The sequence below is a fragment of the Canis lupus genome, chromosome 27 (assembly GCF_011100685.1).
Source record: "Canis lupus familiaris isolate Mischka breed German Shepherd chromosome 27, alternate assembly UU_Cfam_GSD_1.0, whole genome shotgun sequence".
Taxonomy (NCBI): domain Eukaryota; kingdom Metazoa; phylum Chordata; class Mammalia; order Carnivora; family Canidae; genus Canis; species Canis lupus.
The window spans coordinates 38346014-38367056 of NC_049248.1; the positions used below are offsets into that span (position 1 = coordinate 38346014).

General features: G+C 39.3%; 1 long non-coding RNA gene across 1 annotated transcript; it reads right to left on the reverse strand.

The window, feature by feature from the left end:
- Positions 1-1172: 1172 nt before the first annotated feature.
- LOC111092912 lies at positions 1173-16982 on the reverse strand. Its single transcript, XR_005379663.1, has 4 exons — positions 16805-16982; positions 13707-13784; positions 10227-10253; positions 1173-1398 (listed from the first exon to the last, which is right to left on the reverse strand). It is a non-coding gene; the product is annotated as an uncharacterized LOC111092912 (long non-coding RNA).
- Positions 16983-21043: the final 4061 nt, after the last annotated feature.

The following is a 21043-nucleotide window of genomic DNA, read 5'->3' on the forward strand; positions in this document are numbered from 1 at the left end:
AGCAAGGAAAGTGAAGTATGAATAAGTATGAATATGAAGGTGAGTACGTACATCCATGCAAGCTCATTTTTTTGGTAGTAAATGTGTGTACCTAAGAAACGAGAATTAAGATAAATGAGTTGTGATCCTCATAGCATGCTCCTGGAAAATCAAAACTGCATTTCTCTTTTGTCAGGAGTGGAAATATGCATTGTTGCCCAATTAAGGAAAGGTTGACTGAAGGTGAGGAAGGTTCCACTTTTCTGCCCTTATTGCTCAACAGGCTTGTTTAACAGGCTAAATGGAAGGGAGGGTACTGCTTCACTCCAAGTATTATTGGGCAGTTGCCAAAGACAGTTTAAAAAAATAAACTAAAATAAAACTGCTCAGGCATCTAATGCCATGGAGCACAAAACTGACATGTTGGGGCTCGCAGTTTTAGTTACAGCAAACTAATTACCACACACGTAATTTCTAGTTATGGATAAGGGGCCATTTGCGCAGCAACTAGTACTTTTCATATTATCTCACCCTGGAATCTTGCAAATTAATAGAGGTAATATATTATTATGGGAAAAGATTGAATCTGACAATGATCTCAGGCACTAAAGAAACTGGCTGTCCTGCAGCACATGTGAATTTTTCATGCTTCTTGGAGACTGGCGTTCTTACCCTTCCACTGGCATTCATTTTTACTAGTAAGCTTTTGCCCTTCTGGCCCTGCTTACATGGCTCAGCAGACCACAAATCTGATGTTACAACGTAATGCTCTGTCCTTTGCCAGGAGTCTCTGCTGTGGGCACACTTTCTTGAGGAGACTCTACTCTGCTTTCAGTCTCCGTCAATTACCCTTGTGAAAAGAATTCCTCTAAAGCATGGGGTGTATTTGGCTTTTGTACAATGGTCTAGTCCTAAACTCTGTGACAGCTCTACCTTGAGTAGCCTATTTGCGAATTCAGAAGAGCTAGGGTTGCATTTGGGCTCTCTTTAACCACAGCATTATTTTGGCTTTTACGCTGGCCTCCAACATGGTATAAACAGTGATTTCATTATTGCTGGATAGAGTTTTCTCACTGGTTTCTGCTGAAACAAGGAACACGGGCCCGCAGATAAAAGCATCGTAATGATAAGAGGTAACCTTTGTTGCAGGCTTACTACGTGACTGGCACTGCACTGAGCGATTTACAACGCGCTGTCCCCTTTATTCCTCACAACCATTCTGTGGGGTATGATTCTTCCCATTTTATGATTGAGGAAATTGAGCCTGAGAAAAACTGAGGAAACTTGCCCAAAGTCACGTAGCTTGTATGTGGTAGAGGCCAGATTCCAGTGAAGGTCAGTCTGAGTTCAAAGCCATGTTCCTAATTTCTTACCTTTTTTCCTAGGCAAGCCATTTGTTCTTGGGCTGTGTGGGGAATTCTGGAATAGAAGATTGGACATTAAACACACACACATACACACACACGCGCACACACACACATACACAAGTCTAGGTTTGCTCCCAATCAAACATGGAATTAATACTTGTAGGGCTGACTGAGAGGGAGTCGCCACTCTGCTTAGGGCACCAACTCCCTCCAAAAGACAATCCTTTCTTGAAGCATCAACAGGCGGTGGTGGCCCTGATATACCATCTTGCTCAGGCCAGTTCTCTATCCCAAGGATAAAGCTTTTCCCCTACCCCAGGCCCCTAAGGATCACTTTCCAAATGGGAGGCCCAAGCCAGTTCCCTGAAAAGCAGAGTATGAAGGATGCCTCTTTGACAAGATGGAAACCATATCACCTATGTTATTCTCATTTTATGTGGAGGTTTGCTCTAAGGCTTCACTTGGAGGCAGTGCTGTAGGACCGGTGTATAAGTGACACTGCCTTCTGAGGACAGCCTTCTTTGTCAGTTAATACTTCCCTTTACAAACCTGCCATATAAGATGGACCTCCCTGCTTATCAATTCCTCTCTTTAGTAAATAGCATTATGCAAGTCTAGCTTAGATTTAATAAATTTACAAGACATTCAACCAACTGCCCCAAAGATAGGAAAATTGGAAAAGGAGCCAATTTTATAGTACTATTTTGAGAACTGAAAACTAAAAGATAATACAGACTAGGGGTGTCTGGCTGTCTCAATCGGTAGAACATGTGACTCTTGATCTTGAAGTCGTGAGTTCAAGCCCTATGTTGGGCGTGGAGCCTACTTTATGAAATAGGTAAAAAAAATAATACTGAATAAATAGGAATTCCAAAATGACAAACATTTCAGCATACCCCTCTAAAATGGTGATAAACAGAACTCTTCTTTCTCAAGGGAACTAGGTTCTAAAGAAACAGAGTATATTGAGAGTTTCCTATGCTCTGAAAGGATTTTGGAATTCTGCTTGATTGCCAGAGGTAGTTGGGGTATTATTTGGAGAAAGCTAACTCAACATCAAAATGGATCTGTTTGGAATGATCCCAGTGTCTGCTGAATTCTCTTAAGCCTCAAAGATAAGAAATGAACTGGGCAAAAAGAACTTCCTCTGAAGCCCCCTTTGATGAAAGCTGACTTGTTTTATTTTAGAGAAAAGCTGGAATGATAGGAATTTTATTACTGAAATCTCTTCTGTTGAACTTCTCTTTAAGAAATATTCTGGAAGATCTTAAGATTATCCGATTATTTGCTAAAATAAAATTGAATGATAACTTTTGGAGGAACTTTCTTAGCTATGATCTTATGTCTGTGTGCTGCTCAGTCAGTGGGTTGGTCTGTAAGGGAAGCATAGCCAAGGACTGCAGTTCGTGAATGAATTGTTCTAAATAATGGATGACGTACAGGATAGTCTGCCTAGAATAATTTGGTCTTGAATTAACTGATATTTGGAATCATATTTTAGCTTGTTTCTTCTGTGTTCTTTTTTTTTTTTTTAAAGATTTTATTTATTCATTCATGAGAGACACACAGAGAGGCAGAGACACAGGCAGAGGGAGAAGCAGGCTCCGTGCAGGGAGCCTGATGTGGGAATCGATCCTGGGACTCCAGGATCACGCCTTGGGCCAAAGGCAGGCACCAAACCGCTGCGCCACCCAGGTATCCCTTCTTCTGTGTTCTTATATTTGATGTGAAACTGTCCACTTTCGCCAAGAGGCAGTCCTTAAATTTGAAGGAATTAGTAGTCTGGAGTTGGGGGCAAAGTAATCTAAAAGTTCATCACAGGTCCAACCAGAAGAAAAGAGCAATTTGTATGCCTGGTTTGTATATGGATTGGTGCCTCTTTTCCTCTTTCTAACAATAAGTGGAGCAGAATAAAATGGGTCACAGGAATTATTGAATCAAGCCAATTTCATCTATAACTTCCTAACTAATCCCAAACATGGGTTATTTTCAGAATACAGTGTTCCTTTTATATTTTTAAAAGTGAAACAGAGAGGACGAGACACAGAATAAAAGATGAAACAGTATAGACACATTAATCTAGGGCAAAACAATTCCTTTCATTTATAGCACTGGTTCTCAGACTTTAGTATGAATCAAAATTGTCTAGGGAGCTTATTGAGTATGCACATTCCTGGCCCTACCACATGATTTAATAAGTTTGCGAGGGACTCAGGAATTTACATTTTTAAGAGACATCCAACTGTTCTTATTCAGGTAACCCACAGATCATACTCTGAAGGATATTGAAACCATCTGAGGGGAGATTAATGTCTGTAGATGCTAATACAGCATTTCCTCAGGGAGTGAAACTTGAGGTAGAGGATCCTGAACAGAGAATCTTGGGAATCCATCTTTGGTCTGGAGCTTACATATGGTTTCATTTCCTTTGGATTAGATAAATGACATCCAGGAAAATGTGGAAGCAACAACACACGTGTGTGCACACACACACACATCTATAATTTCTAGGCCCATTAATATTTTCTACAAATAGATTCTGAGATGCTTATTTTTATCATTAGCAAAAACTTTCTTCACTTTGAATAAACCTTTGACCTCTCTTACTTTCTTCACATCTGGACCATGTAGAACTCTCCAAACTCCAACCAGCAGTGACAAGGGACCTCTCAGCTAAGGCTTACACTGCTCCAAGATTTGGGGGAGCTTCTGGCCCTTTCTCCCCCTCCTTTCCCTACATCTACCTCTGCATTGACTAGATTCTCCTGTCCAGATCCATTGAGCTAGACTGCATCTATAAGCTCTGACCTGGCCTAGTGGTTGATCCCATTTTGTTTGAGATAAGCAGGATGTTAACAGATTTGGATTCCTACACTAAGCCAGCAAGATTTAGTATTTAATTTATCTCCTATTCATTCAACAACATGTGAGTGCCTACTCAATATTTGAGTGCCTACTATGTGACAGGTGATGTTCTAAACATTTGGGTTACATTAGTGAATCCAACAGAAAGATTCCTGACCTTATAGAGCTTATATTCCAGTACCGGAGAGAGACAACAAACAACATGATTAAGGCATAAGTGCTATGAGAAAATGAGAAAGTAGATCAGGGGGTGTGCACATGCATATGTGTGTGTGTGTATTTGTGTGTTGTCAGGGTAAGCCTTATTAAGAAAATGAGAATTGGGCAAAGATTAAAAGATGGGAGGAAGTTAGAGGATATTTGGAGGGAAAGCACGGTAGCCAGAGGATAAGCTAGGGCAATGACCCTATGGCAGGGATGTGCCTTCCATGCTCAAAGAATAATCAGGAAGCCAGTGTAGCTGGAACAGATTGAACAAGAGGCTTAAAGAAGGAGACAAAATAAGAGGTAATGGTAGGGAAAGTCAAGAAAAACTTCATCTTTTCTCTGCAAGCTGCTAGAATATTGGAGTGGATATCATCTGAGAAAGGAAGGACTATGGATGAGGGGGTGTTGACATGGAGCAAGTTTAGGGAATAGGGAGAAATCAAGAGATTTGTCTTGAAACTGGGCAGCCTGGTGGCTCAGTGGTTTAGCACCGCCTTCATCCCAGGGCGTGATCCTGGAATCCTGGGATTGAGTCCCACGTCGGGCTCCCTGCATGGAGCCTGCTTCACCCTCTGCCTGTGTCTCTGCCTCTCTCTGTGTGTCTCTCATGAATAAATAAATAAAATCTTTAAAAAAAAAAAAGAGAGAGAGAGATAGAGAGAGATTTGTCTTGAAACTATCAGACACCAAATCAAAATTTTGAGTAGGCACTTGGGTTCTTGAGCTTGGAGTTCAAGAGCAATGTAAATATGGGAATGATCAGCATATAGATTTTATTTAAAGACATGGAACTGATTTAAGTTATAAAGATGAGGATAGATAAGAGGTTTGATTCTGAGCTCTGAGGAACTTGAACAGTAAGAAGATGAACTAAGAGAAGCAAACAGCAACAGAACTTGGGAGGAAGCAACCAGAGAAGTAGGTTGAAAAGCAAGAGAATGTGGTGTGCTGGGAGAATAGTAAGAAAGAGGGATAGTATTGTAAGCTGGTGGCAGGCCAAGGTCTGAGGTTTACCCATTGTAATGAGCCACATCAAGGTCATTGGTGACCCTGCCAAAAGCAATTTCAGGGGAGTCATTGGGAGTGAAACCTGATTGGAGAGGACTCAAGAAGAATAAAAGGAAAGTAAGTGGAGACAGTTAGTATATACAATTCTTTCTAGGAATCCTGCTACAAATGGAAAGGAAAAGAAATGGGCAGAAACTAATAAGAGAGGTGCTGTTGTCACTGTTATTTTTATTTTTTTATTTTATTTTATTTTTTAGAGGTTTTATTTATTCTTTGTGAGAGAGAGTGGGAGAGAGAGAGCACAAGCAGGGGGAGGGAGAGAGGGAGATGGAGAAGCAGACTCCCTGCTGAGCTTGAGCCCAGGACCCTGGGATCATGACCAGAACCAAAGGCAGATGTTTAACTGACTGAGCCACCCAGGGGCCCCTCACTGTTGTTTTTAAATGGGAGAAATATGACTAATAAGGAGAGAATAGAGAGAAATAGAAATAGAAGTAGAGTGAAAAAATTGAAGTTCAAGAGAGACAAGTAAAATTGCTAGAGCAATGTTCTTGATTAGATGAATGTTCTTGATTAGGGTCAGAGTCCGCATGTACAGGATTGGCTTCGTAGAGAGTTTGGGTAGTTCATTTATGGCCATAGACAGGAAAGCTGAGCAGGTGGTAGACGATGTCATTTGGTAAGTACATGAGATGGTGTGAGTCTCGGGGAGTTCTCTTCTGATATTTCCATTTTCCCAGTGAATTAGGAAATAAAACCTATTAAAATGAAGATGGGGATGAGGTTTGGGGGTTTAAGAAAAGGGGAGGAGGTGTGAAAGACTATCTGAGAGAGTGGGAGAATAAGGGATCTTGAGATATATGGTATGATTGCCTGTAGACATTAGGGGCCCAGCTGTGGTTTCTGTTTATAAATTTAAAAGTTCAACTTGTCTAGAGTTTGTGGTTTTTCTCTGGTCATATTTAGCTACGCAGGTGCAGACACAAAATGGGCTAAGAATTGGATTTAAACCAGGGAGAAAAGGGAAGGCACTCCCAAGAGGAATTACATGAAGAAAATGTAAAGGAGGACCAATTTTCAAAGGTACAAGCAACGTCAAGGGGACCAGCAAGGATGGTGCAGCACCTGAGGGCTGGCAGCCGTAGGGAGCCATTATCACACCCAGGCTGAAAGGGCAGGAGATGGGCAGTTATCAGAACTCCTTGAGAGGTGCAGCTGCAGGAGGAGGACCCGTCAGTCCAGGCTCTGGCCTTAGGGAAACTCAGCTGCTGCTGAACTGCAGCCTGACATGGAGGGAGCAGGGGATTAATACCCCTACTCTTCTTTCCTCCCCTTTCCTGCCTGCACCTCTCGTTGGTTGAATGTAGCTGGTAGCTAAAGGGTAAGAGGGTCCTGTGCAACCATCTGTAAAGGGCAGCGCCTAGCAGACAGAGCAGAGTAGAGAAGGATGGAGAGTGGATGTGGAGGAGCAAACACAGAAGAATCTCCAGCTGGACCAGAGTTGTGCTTTTGCCCCACGAGTACACTGAAGTGAGTCAGGGGCAAGTGAGTCAAGCCAACATGCAAGGGAGTGATTATAATGGCTGCCTGTGGAATTCAAGTGGGTAAAGAGGGAAGAGAGAAGGACATCAAGGGTTTGAGAGACAGTGAGAGTGCAGAGGAAATGCCATCTGCTGAGGGTGAAGGATAGTTGGCCTTCAGGTAGCAGAAGGAGTGAAGACAGGAGGTACAGGTAGGAGGTGGTCCAAAAGGTCAAAGCTGAGATTGTGGAGGAGTTTCAGGTATTGACATTGACAAGGGCTAGATGTTAATTATGATGTGAGTGAGTGGGTGGGATGGGGTGGGTGGAATCTCAACAAAGTCGTTGAGAGTGGAGACGTCAAGGAACTAAGGGGTCAGACCTGGGATCTGGTGCTATACTGGCAGCCACTGGGTTCAAGAGCTACTCCCAGACCACTGCTTAGTGTTATCAGATATGACAGCTGGATCCTTCTCTTGCTCTCCTGCTTGCTGCCTTGACTGGTAGCACTGATTTTTGGCCTAAGTCCTGGTTGCTAAGTTCCAACCAGTACTTTGTTTGGTACAAACCACAGTTGACTGTGGTTCTGTTGTCTTTGGTTAAGTTTCCTGGCCAATGTTTAGGATTATCCTGACCTGGGAATCACTTCTGATTTGCTGTTGCAGAGTTTCACCGCTAGGAGGAACCTGGACACTTTCTCCTTGGACCCTGTAGCTTTGACAGATGGCTGATCATGACTGATACTGTGTGACAGTCCCTCTGGGCCTCCTTCACTTCGCTAAACCTTCAAAGTCAGTTTTGGCAGCTGGGTGGATTCCCATAAAAGCTTATCCTTATGCAAAATCTCTTAACGTCCCTACTTGTTCATATTGCTATGAGGCCATTTTACCTTGAGTCAGAGGACCAAGTTATAACATACTACTCAAGGGAGGATCTATAAATGGACACAGAAGTGGCAGGTACTAGACACATAATCTTTTCCAGAGAAACTTAGGTTCATTTCAAATCCTCCATGCTTAGAGTTCCTTCTCATAAATATTCACGTAGCATACCTTTTGGTTCATAGCTAAAAACTAAGCACTATGTTAAACCTTTCTGGTAAAGGAAAATCTATGAGTTATATATAAAGCACATGATATAAAGCAGAAATAGCTTTCCAAATGCACTATAAATTTTTAGAGCTAGAATGATGATAAATGTTAAAAGAAAAAAGAATATCTGTGATAATTTGATAATGCTGGGAATGAGATGCTTCTTCTACCTGACATAATAAAACAAAGAATCTAGAGTCTACTAATAATCAATTAGAAATGGAAGTGGAGGGACGCCTGGGTGGCTCAGCAGTTGAGCATCTGCCTTCAGCCCAGGGCTCATGGAGCCTGCTTTTCCCTCTGCCTGTGTCTCTGCCTCTCTATCTCTTATGAATAAATAAATAAAATATGAAGAAAGAAAGAAAGAAAGAAAGAAAGAAAGAAAGAAAGAAAGAAAGAAAGAAAGAAAGAAAGAAGAAAGGAAGGAAGGAAGGAAGGAAGGAAGGAAGGAAGGAAGGAAGGAAGGAAGGAAGAAAGAAAGAAAGAAAGAAAGAAAGAAAGAAAGAAAGAAAGAAGAAAGAAAGAAAGAAAGAAAGAAAGAAAGAAAGAAAGAAAAAAGAAAGAAAGAAAGAAAAGAAAGAAAGAAAAAAAAGAAGAAAGAAAGAAAGAAAGAAAGAAAGAAAGAAAGAAAGAAAGAAAGAAGAAAGAGGGGATCCCTGGGTGGCGCAGTGGTTTAGCGCCTGCCTTTGGCCCAGGGCGCGATCCTGGAGACCCGGGATCGAGTCCCACGTCAGGCTCCCGGTGCATGGAGCCTGCTTCTCCCTCTGCCTGTGTCTCTGCCTCTCTCTCTCTCTCTGTGACTATCATAAATAGGTAAAAATTAAAAAAAAAATTAAAAAAAAGAAGAAAGAAAGAAAGAAAGAAAGAAAGAAAGAAAGAAAGAAAGAAAGAAAGAAAGAAAGAAAGAAAGAAAGAAAGAAAGAAAAAGTGGAGAGGTGAGCACCTGGGTGGCTCAGTCGGTTAAGTGCCTGCCCTCAGCTCAGGTCATGATTCCAGGGTCCTGGGATTGAGCCCAGAGTTGGGCTCCCTGCTCAGTGGGGAGTCTACTTCTCCCTCTCCCTCTGCCTTTCCCCCTCCCCTGCTTGTGTGCTCTCTCTCTCTCTCTTTCTCGCTTTGCTCACTGGCTTTCAAATAAATAAATAAATAAATAAATAAATAAATAAATAAATAAATAAATAAATAAAATCTTTGAATAAGGAACACCTGGATGGCTCAACGGTTGGGCATCTGCCCTCAGCTTAGTAGGGCGTGATCACCGGATCCCAGATAGAGTCCCACATCGGGCTCCCTGCATGGAGTCTGCTTCTCCCTCTGCCTGTGTCTCTGCCTCTCTCTGTGTGTCTCTCATGAATAAATAAATAAACATCTTTTAAAAAAAATCTTTAAAGGTGGAGAAAAAGATTCAGTTTATAATAGTGACAAAAACTATACAATTCTTAGGAATAACTTTTAAAAGGAAGGTATAGGACCTATATGAAGCAGACTGGAAAATCTTTCTGAATATAAGATGCACATAACCTGAGAGACATTTTTGTTTTGGAAGAGAGGAAGACTCACTCCAAGAAAAATGTCTATTCTTTCCAGATAAATGTGATTCATGTATTGGCATTCTAACTTGTATCCCAATAAGCTTAAAAAAAAAAAACAAAACAAAACCTGGGCAAAATACTTCAGAGTGAAGATAGAAGGTTAAATATCTAAATGTGACCAATAGTTTTTTAGAAGGACTGAGACGGACACATCTCACCAATTATTAAGACATCATATGAAACAACCGTGACTGTAGTTAATACCATCTTGTGTAATTACAATTTGCTGAGAGAATGGAAGTAAAATGTTCTCACGCACACACACACAAAAGGTCCATATGTGAGGTGATGGATGTATTAATTAACTAGATGACAGAAATCCTTTCACAATGTACACACATATCAAATCATCATGCTGTACATTTTAAATATCTTCAATCTTGGGGTGCCTGGGTGGCTCAGTTGGTTAAGTGCCTGACTCTTGGTTTCAGCTCAGGTCATAAACTCCAGGCCATGAGTCTGAGCCCCACATTGAGCTGTGCTTCAGACTCTCTCTCTACCCATTCCCCCCATGATGCTCTGTCTCCCTAAAATAAATAAATAAATATTTTAATAATATTTAAATAAATCTTTAAAATAAATAAATAAATAAATATCTTACCATTTTTTCAGTTGTAGCACAATAAAGCTGAAAAACAAGAAAAAAAGAATATTAAGTAAATTGAAATTATTTTGAAAACCAAAAAATAAAAATGAAAAAAAAAAGATTCCAATTCATACAGTTTTAGTGCAGGACTGCAAATATTGATAGAAAGAATAAAATAAAAAAAAGAAAGAATAGAATAGAAAGTCCAGAAACAGATCAACATATAGGAACTTAATAAAACAAGGACAAATGATGGTTTATATAATAAATGGTGCTGACCTAGCTACCTACCTATCTATAAGAAAAGTTCTAGTCTCCTTTCACATACACAAATATCTTACTAGTGGATTGAATATTACTAAATAATAAATAATAAATGAAAAATAAATAAATGAATAAAATAATAATATATAAAATGAAATAATATAAATAAAAAATATTTTATTTATATTGTAAATAATAAAATAAAATAAATATAATAATAAATTATATTAAATGAAATAATATAATATTATTATAAATAATAAATATATTAAATGAAATTAGAGTGATATTTTTATTACTTGGCACTAAGAATTTCTTTATAAAAACTATAGACTCAGGAAAGCCAAAATCCATAAAGTAACAATAGCTTTATTTGACCACATGAAAGCAGAAAATAAAAGGATGCATCACAAAATCCAGAAACAAATAGAATAGAAAAAAATTAATATTTTACAATATATGTAGTAAACAAAGCATTCCTTTGTTCCTTTTACAAGTCAGTGAGTAAAAGATAAACAATCCTACTGAACAATGGATAAAGAATGTGAATAGGCATTTATAAGAAAGGAAATGAAAATGGCAATAAGTATTTGAAAAAAATGATCAATTTCATTAATAGTTTGGAAATTTAAAATTAGTAAAAACAAGATCCCATTTTTTGGTCATCACTTGACAAAAACGTTAAAAGTGTCACAGCTTCCATTTCTGGTGAGGATGCAGAAAAAGGGACAGTTATATATTATTTGTGGGTGTGTGGATTATTACTAGTAGCTTAGAAAGTAATTAGGCAACTTCTGTTAAAATTAAATAATACAGATCTTTTGGTCCAGTAGTCTCACTCTGGGGAATTTTATCCTAGAGAAATAATACACCAATGTATAGGTCTTGCAGTCATGGGTATTTAATTTAGCACATATACCACAAAAATCTGTATGTCTCTCATGGAAAAAGATTGAAAAAATATATATCCCTGTCTCATGCATACCAGGGAATGCTAATGCATCTAGTCACAGAATGAGTTTAATCTGTAGGTACTGTGATTGGCATGAACTCCAAGATCCATTGTTAAGTGGGAAAAAAATTAGATAATTTGCTTAGTGTTTACAGTATGAGTTTTTGCCCATGTTTTAATGAAGCCATTTAATCCTCACAGCAATTCTATGGAAAGGTTCTGTTATTACTTCCGTTGTACAAAAGCAAAATCCGGCATCAAGATATTGAAGTAACATGTCTGAGCTTGCAGATCCAATAAACTTGAATCCAGACAGTCTGATTTTAGAATCCATGTGTGTAGCCACTGTGTCAGAAGTTATATTTTGGATGTTTAGTATCAATCTAGTGTTCCAAAAACAGATTCTTAACCATTTTTAATACGTCTCTGTAATGTTTGATTTATTGCAAGGAGGGGCTTATAATTCTTAAAACACCTATTAAGAAAAATATTTAAAAATTAAATTTCAAAATAAAAAAGGGTTTGGGGACACCTGGGTGGCCCATCGGTTGAGCGTCTGGCTTCGGCTCAGGACAAGATCCTGGAGTTCCAGCATCGAGTCCCACGTCGGGCTCCCTGTATGGAGCCTGTTTCTCCCTCTATGTCTCTGCCTTCTCTGTGTCTCTCATGAATAAATAAATAAAATCTTAAAAATAAATAAATAACTAAAAATTAAAAAGTGCTTTAATTACTACATTGTGCACTTGAAACTAATACAACACTCTATGTTAACTAACTGGAATTAAAACAAAAACTTAAAAAGAAAATTAAAAGGGGGAAGAAACATAAATCTGGGAGTAGGATGTTGAATCCTGCATCTAATTATCCCACTTACAGAGAGAGAGTAACATAGACTCAATGTAACCTCTTTAATTTATTCATTCACTCATTCGACAAGTATTTATTGAATACCTACCTACCCTGTTCTAGGTGCTAGGGATATGGCAGTGAAGAAAATAGACATAAACCCTGCTCTCGTAGAGTTACATTCCAGCTAGAAAGAGACAGGCAAACAAGCTAATTAAAGCATTTCAGATGGAAATAAGAATTCTAGCAACAAAAATGAAACAAGATAAGGGATACAGGAACTAAGGTATGAGTGTTACAGGTAGGTGAGTTGCTATTTTTCATGGAATGGTCAGAGAAGGTCTTAGGGATAAGGTGACATTTGGGAAAAGAACTGAAGGCAGTGAGGTAACTGCCACATGGGTAACTGTGCGAAGAGTGTGATGGCAGGAGGAAGAGCAAGTGCAAAGGCTCTGAGATCAGAGTATGCTTGGTATGTTCAGAGAACAAGGTCAGAGTGGGGTCGGGGTGGTCAGGAGGAAAAGGTCATGGGCTGACTATGTAAATAAACGATCTAATTTTTTCTACGAGTGATATGGGAAACCACTGGAGGATGTTGAACAGACCATGACATGATTTGACTTACTAACCGATGATGAATATTAGTCGGTCATTTCAGATTTGAAAGTGTTTGCTGTTCACTCCACACAGTCCACATAAACACTCCACTGAGAGTCTCTTGAAACCATTATCAGAAAAGAGAATTTTCAAATGGCCTGGGAATGTTGTCAGGAAAGTCTGAGAGGGCAACTGAGTGGGATTCCAGAGACTGATTGGAAATCCCATCCTCGTTTGAATGGACACGGCTGACAAAATGTGCCATCTATGTGGTTTGCTTTGTGGCTGTCCCATTCAGAGAAAGAACCTTAGAAAACTGAGAAAGACATTTTATTCCAGAAGGAATATTGTTTGTTTGATTGATTGATTGATTGATTGATTTTCAGCAAAGGGAAGGTGGTTCATAGGATTTACCTAAGGCCTGACTTCCTTCCCCCAACAAACAAAACTAAACAAATAAAACCTCCAGGATTTTGGTTTGTCAAGAAAGCTCAGAACAACATGGAGGAAATTATTATTTCAAAAACATTTTATACGTTATGGGCCCAGGCAAACTTAGGGTATTAGGTTGGGTTTCCCAGAAGCAAATTTTAAGACTGATTTATTAGGGAGTGTTCCTAAGAAGAACCTACAGAGGTCAGAGAGTGGGGCTGGGAAGAGAAGGAACCAAGCAAGGAAGCATGTAGTATCAAGAAAGCCTGAAGGGAAACTGGCTCCATGGCACAGGGGAGTTCTACAGACAGTAGGCACGCCTCCATGTTGGCCCCATGAGGACCATGAGGTTGCGGTGCTATTTATGCCACAGCTTAACATCAATGACACCTTACATCACTTACTGATCAAGTGCTGTGGGAAGAGAAGAAATGCTAGATCCTCAGGCATACACATCCCCGAGTGGACTCCACTGAAAATCTCTAAGAGAAAAGATCCAGGATAAGGACATCATTTGACTACTATTAATAGAAAGTATATCTCACTCTTTCCTTCATGTTCTGAAAACCATCATGCTTCCACAGAAAAATAAACCTTTAGCTCAAACATCAGCTTGGATGTTTGAAAAGTGAAAACAAGATGCTTTCCCAGGCAGAAAAGACAGTTTCTTAACTACTTAGAAGAGCTGTCTTGTCTTTTTTTTTTTTTAAGATTTATTTATTTGAGACAGCACAAGCGAGGGTGGGGGGGCCAGAGGGAAAGGGAGAAGCAGAGTTCCCACTGAGCAGGGAGCTTGATCCCAGGACCCTGGGATTGTGAACCGAGCTGTGGGCAATGAACCGACTGAGCCACCCAGGTGCCCCAGAAGAGCTATCTTTTCAAAAGGTATAGATAGTAAGTACATAGTACTTTCTCTGATGCCCAACTCCCAAGTGCTGAGAGTTCATGCAGACTTGGTTGCCAGGTGCCTGATTGAGGAAAAAGGTGCTCACTAGTGGTCAGGCACCTCTCCTGCTCTTAGACATGCTTCCTTTAGCTACATATGTTTAAAAATTTAAATTGCAATATTTGTCTGCATATAAGATATATTTTGCCCACAAAGAACGTATTAAAAAATTTATTCTGTGTTTAGAGTGTTTGTATTATGAATAAAAGCTTGAGAATCCAAGATGTAAAATAATCTATGCTAGGGGGACAGTGAGTATGGCAACATAAAATATCACAACAGAGATAGGAATTTCACATCCTATGGGTAGTTTCCTTAATGCAAATAATAAGCCAAAGATAACACACATCCAACCTGAAGTAAAATGGTCAAACCAATTTAAAGGGATTTGGAGGGGTGGTACAATTGGTTAATCATCCGACTCTTGATCTCAGGGTGTGAGTTCAAGCCCCACATTGCTGGGTGTGGAGCCTACTTTAAAAAATGAATAAATAGGGCTGCCCAGGTGGCTCAGTCTATTAAGCATCTGCTTTATCTCAAGTCATGATCCTGGGGTCCTGAGATCAAACCCCATGTTGGGATCCCTGCTGAGCGGTGATTCTGCTTCTGCTTCTGTTTCTCCTCTTTCCCCTTCCCTCCCCTAGTTCTCTCTCTTATTTTCTCTCTCTCTCTCTTTTTTTCCCCTCTCTCTTAAATAAATAAATAAAATCTTTAACAAAAATAAATAAAATAAAAATAAAGGGCATTTTGAGGAACTGATTATAGGCATTTAAAAAGGAATGATAGAATAAGATTTCTAAATTAAATACAGATTTTTTGAGGTTATATTTCACCAAAACAGAATCACATATGTAAATATGTAATTACCTATTACATTTAAATATTACAATATATAATTTTACAACATATTTAGGTTTATTGCAAAATCTAGGCCTTTAGTCAATAGTAAATAGCACATCAAAAAAAAGCAGATTCCTCTAGATGATTAAATAATACATAAGTGAGATTGGTAAATGACATCCTGGCCTAATATTATGTCCTCTCTTTGTCTTATTTCTAAATTTTGGATAATTTCTAATATCTTGGATGTACCACTAGAGATTATAATTTAATGGGTCTGAAGAAGGTCCCTGGCATAACTATGTTTTAAAGCTGTCCTAAATTCATAATATATGTAAAACTTACCCATCATCGTTTTGAAACCAGCTATGAAGTCAAACAATGGTGGACCAGGGATCTACCAATGGAGATTTTCTGATGCATAAGACCAAGAGTTGTCTCTAGTTTCTATCTGTGATATGGATGGAGCTAGACTAACTGGGAGCCTGAAGATAGAAAACAAGGAGTGGGGCTGGGTTTAGTCGCGGGGAGTGTTAATTAACATGCAGACTGTTCAAGAGGTTATTGAGGAAAGAGAAGAGATGAAGAAATAGCATAAAGGACAACAGAAAACAGTAGAAGAAGAGAGACCGGAGTATGAAATGAGATAAAGACATAGGAAGAGAATCTGAGAGCATATTGTTCTTAGAAGTTACAAAACCTCATCATAGAATTGATGGGGCAAAAGTTAAGAGCATTTCCAATATTAATAGATATTGTTAAATTTCTCTCCAAAAAAAGTCATGACAGTTTACACTGTCATCAGCCACATATGAAGATGAATGTTTCGTACATCTTTACCTGAACTATAATAGCAATTGTTTTGGTTTTGCCAGTATGAAAGGAGTCGTTTTAAAAGGTATACACCGATGTTCCAATTTTCATTTATTTACCTACGACTTAGTTAGATCAAACATCTTTTCAAGGCTTATTTTTTTTCTGTTCGTTTTTTATATTTGTGTAGCCCTTTTTACTATTGGGCTTTATATATATTTGTTTTTCTTAGTGATTTTTAAAAAGATAGATTTATTTATTTATTTATTTATTTATTTATTTATTTATTTATTTATGATAGATGGATATATAGAGAGAGATAGAGGCAGAGACCCAGGCAGAGGGAGAAGCAGGCTCCATGCCAGGAGCCCGACACGGGACTTGATTCCGGAACTCCAGGATCGCACCCTGGGCCAAAGGCAGCGCCAAACCGCTGAGCCACCCAGGGATCCCCTTCTTAGTGATTTTTAAAACTAGATTTGTTAAGGAGATTTGCTCTATGTCAAGGACTATGTAGGCAGAACTGTAGGAAGTTTCTAGGTGCTTCTTTTTGAAGACAGTTTAGTCACTGTTAAACAAGGAAAAGTCAATTGAATGGCGCCTCTTAAGTTCCAAATAGAAGCCAAACTGGCAGGCATCACCCCAGGGAAAGATGTAACTGGAACATTTTTGTGGTTTATCTATGATTGTCCAAAGCCAAATATCCCTTGGTATGTTGAAACAGTAACTGTTGAAAGGGTCAAGCAAATTTGCAGAGGCACCAGGAAGCCTCCCAGGAAGATAATATTATGTCTTCTACCCAATTCCTTTCCTTTTGAGTTTTGTTTTCGAACCTCTCTTGTAGATTGAGATGATCTCAGAGGGGACAGGAAACAGTCCTGAGAGTCCCAAAGGGAAACTCACCATGAGGGACACCTGGAGTTGAGACCTGAGATCAATATCAGGTTTAAATGCCCATGGATGGGGAAGGGGACCGGGGTGGCTCTGATACAGTGTGCAAGTATAATTGGAGCCCCTTCTGAGCCCCTTCTGGAGGGCATGAGCTGGGAATGAACTTCTGGCAAACTGAGGCACTCTTCATTGCTTGGGCTCTCAAGGTGATGTCTATCATAGCACTGCATTGATTAAGGTCATCATTCCTCTATGACTTCAGCCCTCATAGAACTGTGAGCCTGTGACAGCATTATTGCCATAGTAGGCACACGTAAGAAATTGTGCAGAGCTGGTGTTCACCAGTGACCACATGTGGCAGCAACAGAAGCTGCACTGCAGTGAGAAAGAGGCCTGATGTAAATGGGTTAAATTCTCCAGTTCTCTTTTACCTGGAATTTGGAAGCACACCTCTGCTTGGACAATTTGAAGGCAGAAGTATCAAGAAAGACATGTTGGGCATCCTGATAATTTGACCAAGAGAATATTTTGAATAATTTTGACCTCAAATTTGAGAGTCAGATTATACCAGTTGATACGTGTTATGGCAAATGTGTTTCGCAAATGTGTTTCATCTTTCAATTGGAATTTTTGGATTTTTTTTCTGTTTGGCACTTTTATAAATCATAGAAAATTTTAAAAATTTATTTATTTAATTTGGGAGAGAGCATGAACAAGAGGGGCAGGGGGAGGGGGAGAATCCAAAGCAGACACCGTGCTGAGCATAGAGACAGACGGACAGGGGGCTCGAGGTCATGACCTGAGCCGAAACCAGTGGTCGGACCCTTAGCTATGCTACCCAGGTGTACCATACATAGAGAGATTTAAAATAATGATTAGTCAGTTACTTCCCGTGTGACTCCTGTGTTTTGTACCAAGAAAGGCCTTCCTTTCTCCCAAGATATTATATATATGAGATATAGATAGGTAGTGCCAGAAAAACTTTGAAAGACTCTAAAGTAGGGGGAGGGGGGGAAAGATGGCCAGATGATCTTTCAGTGACACACTATACAGCTTTTCAAGGTGATGTGGAAAAACACTGATGATAGGATGGATATCCATTCATGGCTACAGTCTGTTAGCAACAGTTTTCCAGTCTCATCATCAACTAGACTTCTGCTTCCTGAAACTTGCCTGAGGCTCTACAACAAACTTCAGGCCAAAAATCTGGTTCTTTAGCAAAGACAAACTGCCCAGATTCTCAGGGAGTTGGACTGTGCCAAGTACATTGAACTATTGACACTTCAAAGAACAGATGTTTGGGTACAAGCTTGAGCTGACATAGTTTGGATGGCTTTCAGGCTGTACCTGTGCAGTGTGGGTGGACATCCAGGACTCGATTCCAGAAGCAGACAACTTTATAAAAGCAGAATGCTACATCAAGATCCCACAGAATAGAATTTCACAGGATGAAATGAGCTGATAGAAATTTGACTGTGGTTGTTGAGGCTGTCTTAAATGCTCTATTTTCTGAATCCATAAGGAGGCCATTTTTCTTCTTAAGTGACCTTTAATCTACAATCCAGTAGACCCTGCTCTTGTAAGGTGAAGTTAAACTTTTTTTTTTCCCTGCTTCTCACTGACCTTTCTTCCACCCACCAAAGTAAAAAGCTGAGTTCCCATACTGTTTCACAGCAATATACTTATTTGCATAGGTTCAACAAGAATCTTTTCCTTTCTACCAGTACATAATTTGAAAAAAATTGATCGTGTAACAATGGTCTTTCCTGGAATGTCATATTCGAGAATGATGCTCAGTCAGTTATGTCAAACAACTCTAGGGAACAAAGGTTATTTTACTTATGGAGCCAATGCCTACAAAACCATCCCAGCAAAACTGGCCGAGTACAATCCTTAAAGGTGGTGAAAATGGGGCCGGGCAGAGGGTAGGGAGGGGGACGGGACTCAAGTAGAGAGGAATTCACTCAAATTTATAGACAGTGCAAGCAAAATATGGTAGTTTCTTGGGGTTCCTTTCCCAGCCTTGAGCTAGTAAATAATAGAGACATTAAACATACAATTCTGTGGCTCCAGTAGCTGTTCAGTACTACATGGCTATGAGTTTTAAATGCAAATTCAAAGAACCCTATATGATTAATACTTGCCTAACTTAAGAAAATAATCAGGCCAAACCTAATGAGTCCAGCCCTTTTTTATTATCAAAAACAGTCTTTGAGATTTTTATAGTCACAAAAAAAGGAAGCCGTTAGGGAAATTGGAAAGACTTTGGAAGCAGCAGAAAAGGCTACTGGGAATACTTTTGATATCTCTTCTGGGTTAGCTGATTCTGTACATATTTTGCCTTTTTGGGGAGATGGGGGTTTTGAATTATGTTATAGCCTTGTAAATTATGCAAAACTGATGTAGAAATGATTACTGCCCAGAGAAATAAAAGAATTCTGCTGGTGGAGATGCAACTGATTTCCCTGTGGGTTAGTCCAGTTTTGTGTCTATTAGCAAATTCATTTCAGCTCCCCCAATTGCTTATATATGTGTCTGTTCTTTGAGTTATCCTTTGAACCATTTTTAAAATATCTTACTTGTTCCTTCATTAATAGTGAGCTAAATAAAATTTTTGACGCATGACAGCCTTATGAGAGTCATGGGTTTATACTTGTGAAAAAACATACTTGCCCACGTGTTGTGTATTCGAGCCGTCTTTAGATATAAGGGGCAATAGAGGATCCTTGCTTTACTTTCTTTAAAAAGCTAATCATTTTTTTCATAGTTATTGAATAACCCTTATTTCCCCTATTAATTTAAAGGCCACCATTCTGGTGTTATTTGGACCATTTATGTGTTCTCTATTATGATCTATTTATTTATTTTCACATCAGTAAAAATCTGTTGTAGGTGCTACAGCTTTATAATACACTTTGGTAATCTGACAGGTTATTTTGATGTTACACTGAGCCCAGAGAGGAAGAACAGATTGTCCTGCCAATTCGGATTAGTCTAAAATTTAAACTAACTAATGATAAAACATTGGTATACAAAAAAATTGCCCTGCTATTTGGGTCTCGTCAACCTCTTCCAGATTATCCAACCAGACAAAATACAATTGTGAGTCTAGAAGGTAAGTAAACAGGTCTTTTGAGTTGCAAAGTCAATGAGCCTGAAGTTTATCCCATAGGGGAGGTAGAGAGAGAATAACCCTGACCCAGACTGTAATATGTAAAACAGGGCACAACAGAACAGTATTGGCAGACATTCACGGAGTAATAGTGGAAGAAGTCAGAACTGTCAAAAGCACTGGAGGATTGAATCTTTTGATTTAGAACAAAACCAGCTCATATATTCAATGGCCTTTTGGATGTTTGCATTTTAACAACTACTTGGGTTTGAAAGTAATAATTACTTATACTCTTTGCCTCGGGGGTTTTGATTGGCTAAGGAATAGACAAGGAATACATGTATAAAAATATCAGCTTTCTTGCCAATGAAGCTGATTTGGAATAACAGCTCCTGTGCCCCGAATTTCCACCTTGAGATCCACACATGCACCTGTGCTCTGCAGAATGGGCTGTCATCCAGGCAGCTCAGGGAGAGGCAAGAAGGGCTGCATACCCAGTCATACCATCAAGGTCCAGGTTGTTTTTGCACTAACCCCATCTGCAAAAGGAATCTGGATATCAGAATCTGGCCATCTTGCTGGTCTGATAAACCTTTCCTAAGATCATGGAGGAGGAGCCAGGAATAGACAAAGAAAAGGTCAAGGTGCAGAAGCTTTCCCCATAATAGTTCAGAGAAATGGAGGCGTTGATAGAATTTTCTGTTACAGGTGGCTACAATATGAGGAGAGGAAGACTAGAGTCCCTATTACAATATAACATAGAAATTGATCCATAGGGGATCCCTGGGTGGCTCAGCGGTTTAGCACCTGCCTTTGGCCCGGGGCGCCATCCTGGAGTCCTGGGATCGAGTCCCACATCGTGCTCCCTGAATGGAGCCTGCTTCTCCCTCCTGTGTCTCTGCCTCTCTCTCTCTATCATCAATAAATAAATAAATCTTAAAAAAAAAAAAGAAAAAAAAAGAAATTGATCCATAAAGATGAACCTGAGTTTAAAAGGGAAATATTATGTTTAGTCTACCCTGATTACAAAGAATGGAGAAATATGTAATATGTTTCAGATCAGATTTCTATCAGAGGTATTGTTTTTCAAGTTTGGATATGTAAATATAAGTTTTCATGAACATACAACGTTCCAGAAC